Here is a 5,325-nt window from a genome sequence, read left to right on the forward strand (position 1 = left end):
CTGGCACCTGCTTATCAGTCACTCTAGTCAAAACAACAGAGAGCTCCAGAGTCAATGAGAGAAGCTGACTCCAGGAAACAGGACAGAGTGGGACAGAGCAACCTACCAGACATCCTCTGCTCTCAGCATTCTAGAGGATTGGTGCAAACAACTGCAATCACATGAGTACAGTACACACATACATTCACTATGTACACAAACATTTTTAGAAATGAAGAATATGTCAAAATTCAAATAAGATGATATAGATAAATGTGCCATTTTAAAATTGTTTAAGTATCAAAATAAGTGGAAGACAGTATTATTTGAAAAGTAATATTTTATTTTGTAAAAAAGGGACAAAAAATTCCAAACTAAAGTGTTAGTTCAATCATTTATAGGATGCTTTGTTTAAGTTGTGTAACATCTTATCCTGAGCTTCTTTATCTTTAAAAACAGATAAGAATGTTGCAATGGTGGTGCATGCCTTTAATCCCAGCCCTTGAGAGGCAGAGACAGGCAGATCTCTGTGGGTTCAAGGTCAGCCTGGTCTAGAGTTCCAGGACAGCCAGAGATACACAAAAAGACCCTGTCTCAGAAAAACAAAAATAAAATAAAATAAAAATTAAAAACCGATGAGAAGGCACTGTTTTGCCATCACGGCATGGTTGAGAGTGTGCAGTGAGGACAGTACCCAGTGAAAGTGATAGAAAACACTGAAGTGCTGTGACCTTGGAAGGCAGAGGGAGCTCTTTTTTTTTTTTTAATTTGTTAAACTCTTTTTTTTCTCTTCTTTTGTATTAAGAAATTTTCTATTCATTTTACATACCAACCACAGATTTCCTTCCCTCCCTCCTCCCATCCCGCAGCTTTTCCCTCCCATCCCAACCCCCATTCCCACCTCCTCCAAGGCAAGGCCTCCCATGGGGAGTCAGCAGAGTCTGATACACTCACTTGAGGCAGGTCAAAGCCCCTCCTCTGGACCAAGGCTGTGCAAGGTGTCCCACAATAGGTAGTGGGCTCCAAAAAGTCAGCTTATGCCCTAGTAATGACGGATCCTGATCCCACTGCTAGGGGGCCCCTTAAGCAGATCAAGCTATGTAACTGTCTCACCTATGCAGAGGGCCTAGTCCGGTCCCATGGAGGCTCTTCAGGTATTGGTCCACAGTTCATGAGTTCCCTCTAGTTTGGTTTGATTGTCTCTGTACATTTCCCTGTCATGATCTTGATCCCCTTACTCATAGAATCCCTCTTCTCTCTCTGGACCGGACTCCTTGAGCTCGGCCTGGTGCTTGACTGTGGATCTATGCATCTGCTTCCATCAGTTACTGGGTGAAGGCTCATGTATGTCCTTCTGAGTCTGGGTTATCTCACTCAGGATGATATTTTCTAATTTCATCAATTTACCTGCAAATTTCATGTGGGAACTCCTATGATTAACCTTTCCTCATGTCTGTGGGGCATTTACTTGATTGCTAATTTATGTAAGCAGACCCAGACTACTGTCATGGTGCTATCCTCGGCAGGTAATCTGATCTTTATATAATAAATGCAGCTGAGCAAGCCACAGGAAACAGACCAGTAAAAAACGTTTATCCCGGGCTCTGTGTTAGTGCCTCCCTTAGGTTTCTGCCTCAGCTTCCTTGGAAGGATGGACTGTGGCAGGCAAATCGCATAATCCCTTTCTTCCCCGTGTTTTTTCCTGTGTTTCATCACAGCAGGAGAATATATGTATTCTAGAAATCATAAGAAACTCAAACATCTTATTTTGTTTGTATGTTTGTTTGTTTGTGTCTTCATAAAGAAATGTGGGTTAATTTAAGCATACTGAATACATTTAAAAGTGTACTCTTGATTAAATTAGGCATTTCTGATTCAATTTGAATTTAGCTTAAATTTCTCAGTCAGTCATATGTTTTTCAAATATATCAAACAATGATTAAGGTTGCTTGGAGACCATGACCTTTAAAATCTAACAATACATACTAAGATTAAAAATCCCCTTACTGGTATAAACACTGGAGGATTGAGAAAGGTCAAACAAGACAAATATTACTGCCATGGTTATATATGTATACATACAAAAACATAAATTCTTATTGGATCATTGAAAATACCGTCTGTTCCTAGGACTATGGTAGGGGCATTAACATTTGTTCCCTCATTAAATTCTCACATTCTGTTACTTGAATAAAAGGAAATTATGGCCCTAAGAATTTAAATGAATTTCCTTCTGTAGCACATTCAGTAAATTGCTGAACTGAGATTTGGCGTTTGTCATACCTTGCCATAAGAATCAATGTCTTTCTCATCAAACAGGCTGCCTGTAGCACATTCTTCTAACAATAGTTTTTTCTGCATAAATTGTTAATTCTAAAGCCACCATTTCTGTATGTCTGGCCCCAGTGAGCTTTCCTTCTCTGCACACTATTTTCTGAAACTTTCAAAATGATATCTATATGGAAAAGCAAAACTAAAAAGGGTGACTTTATTATTTTTCATTTTATTGATTTAAAGGTCATTACAAATTCAAGCTATTTCCCCTGTAGCTTTCCCTAATTTCATATAACTTCCCAGTCATTCCTGACCTTTGGAACACTTATAAAGTTTTACCATACTTTTTGTCTGACTTTCCATATTGATACATCACTGTATTCATTTCATATGTAGAACTGTTTTGCTAATTTGAAGCAAATATTTTCATGCTTGAAACCAGTTTAATGCGTTATTTGAAACACGGGAAATAAACATAGAAGAATTGTTCTATATATGAATTTATTACATTTTCTGTCTCTGCTTCTCTGTCTGTGTGTCTCTGTCCTCTGTATCTGTCTCTCTGTCTCTCTGTCTCTCTCTGTCTCTGTCTCTGTCTCTGTCTCTCTCTCACCTTGTATGTGTGTGTTTATGTGTGTGTGTGTGTGTGTGTGTGTGTGTGTGTGTGTGTGTGTGTGTGTTGGATGATATAGGATCATATAACACTCAATTGTTCCAGTTTTATGTGTGTCTATTGACTTGATGCTGAAATTATCAATAGTCTGTTAAGATACAGCAATAAAGACAGAGACAGGTATTCTGTGTTTTTAGGCAGCAACACCCAAGTATGTTCTTTCTAACTTCGAATCATTATACTAAGTTTACAGTTTGTATTTTCCTATTTCTACTGCTCAAACAACTGCTGTCAACATTGTCAGGAGCCTAGCAGATAAGTTTATCCCTTCTTTAGTAAAGAGTGCTTTATTTGATAACTGTAACCATATTGTTTTTGTTTTCAAAGATTTATTTTAATTATGTGTACATGTATGTCTTTCTGTGTGTGAGTATGTGTATATATGTGCCAATACCAAAAGAGGTCAGAGATATTGAGTCTCCCTGGGGCTAGAGTTATAGGAAGTTAGGAGCTATCCAACATGTTTGTTATGAACTGAACTCTGGACCTATGCAAAAACAATAGCAGTTCTTCCTCCACCGAGCCACCTCCTCCACCCAGTACTAGCTTGAAGAAACCAGGATTAGTCAACTTATTTACCATAATACATTCTCTGATAATCAGTGATTTGAGGATAGCAATAACATATAGCTTTGGTATAGCCTAGGACTCATGGAAAGTTCTAGGAAAATTTACTACTGAGATATTTAATTATAAAGTCTTAAATATTCTTAGGTTAAGAATAACTAGTGGTTTGAGAAATAACTATATTTCTCTTGATCCAGTGGTAGGTGAATTTAAAGGGCAACCAGAAACCATACTTTCAAAGGCCCTTGAACAACTAACTCCCAAAGAGAATGATTGATGAAACAATTTAGATCCATCTTTCCATTTCTTTTTCTAATTCATTTTATACATTGATGTAACATATTATATTCTAAAATATTGGATAAGGAAAGGTTTCAGTTTTGTGTATAGCCCTACTACTCACTTGGTAGGAAAAGAAATACTATAGTCAGAGAAGTACACCTGAAATTTTCAATTATATAGCTCATTACTTGTTAAAAAGCAAAAAAGAAAAAATGATGAAAATGCCCCGCATAGGCTCATAATGGTTGGCATTATTTGAAAAGATTAGGACACTTTCTTGGGGTCCTGTTTTCCAGGTAGCCTCCCTGGTGATGTGAGTAGCAGACAAGTCATTCTTGTTTCATGTCTAGTATCCTGCTATGAGTGAGTACATACCATGTTTGTCTTTCTGAGTCTGGGTTACCTCACTCAGGATGATTTTTTCTAGATCCATCCATTTGTCTGCAAACCTCATGATGTCATTGTTTTTCTCTGCTGAGTAGTATTCCATTGTGTATATGTATCACATTTTGTTTATCCATTCTTCAGTTGAAGGGCATCTAGGTTGTTTCCATGTTCTGGCTATTACAAACAATGCTGATATGAACATAGCTGAACAAGTGCTCTTATGGTGTGGTTGAGCATTCCTTGGGTATATGCCCAAGAGTGGTATAGCTGGATCTTGGGGGAGATGGATTCCCAATTTTCTAAGAAAGCGCCATATTGATTTCCAAAGTGGTTGTACAAGCTTGCATTCCCACCAGCAGTGGAGGAGAGTTCCCCTAGCTCCACATCCTCTCCAGCATAAGGTGTCTTCAGTGTTTTTGATCTTAGCCATTCTGACAGGCGTAAGGTGGAATCTCAGAGTTGCTTTGATTTGCATTTCCCTGATGATTAGGGTATGCAGGATTGTTTGGCTCGGCCTGGGAGGAGGGGACTAGACCTACCTGGACTGAGTCTACCAGGTTGACCTCAGTCTGTGGGGAAGGCTTTGCCCTGGAGGAGATGGGAATGGGGTGGGGGGTTGGGGGGAAGGTGAGGGGGTTAGGAGGGGGGAGAATAAGGGAATCCGTGGCTGATATGTAGAACTGAATTGTATTGCAAAATAAATTAAAATAAATTTAAAAAAAAAAGAAAAAAAAAAAGAAAAGATTAGGACACGTGGCCTTGTATGGGTAGGTGTGACCTGTTGGAGAACGATTATAATTGGGGGTGAACTTTGAGGTTTCAGAAGCTCAGGTCAGACGAGTTTGCTTACTTTCTTTCTGCTGCCTGAAGACTCAGATGTAAAACTCTTGGTTAGTTCTCCAGCACCTTGTCTGCCTACATATTGCCGTGCTTCCCACCATGATAATAATGCACGAAATTCCTGAACAATAAGCTATCCCAACTGAAATGTTTTCTTTTATAGAGTTTCTATGGTTCATGGTGTCTCTTCACAGCAATAGAAACCCTAAGACAAATCACTTTTGTGTCCTGTAATTTACATTATATATTTGTAAAGCAAGAAATTAAAAATTGGTGATCAATGATGCAATAATGCCTCCTGAGAGGAAAATTCTAATTGGCGT

Source organism: Peromyscus californicus, unplaced genomic scaffold, assembly GCF_007827085.1.
Source record: "Peromyscus californicus insignis strain IS unplaced genomic scaffold, ASM782708v3 Scaffold_14__1_contigs__length_90479793_seg_1, whole genome shotgun sequence".
Classification (NCBI taxonomy): Eukaryota; Metazoa; Chordata; class Mammalia; order Rodentia; family Cricetidae; genus Peromyscus; species Peromyscus californicus.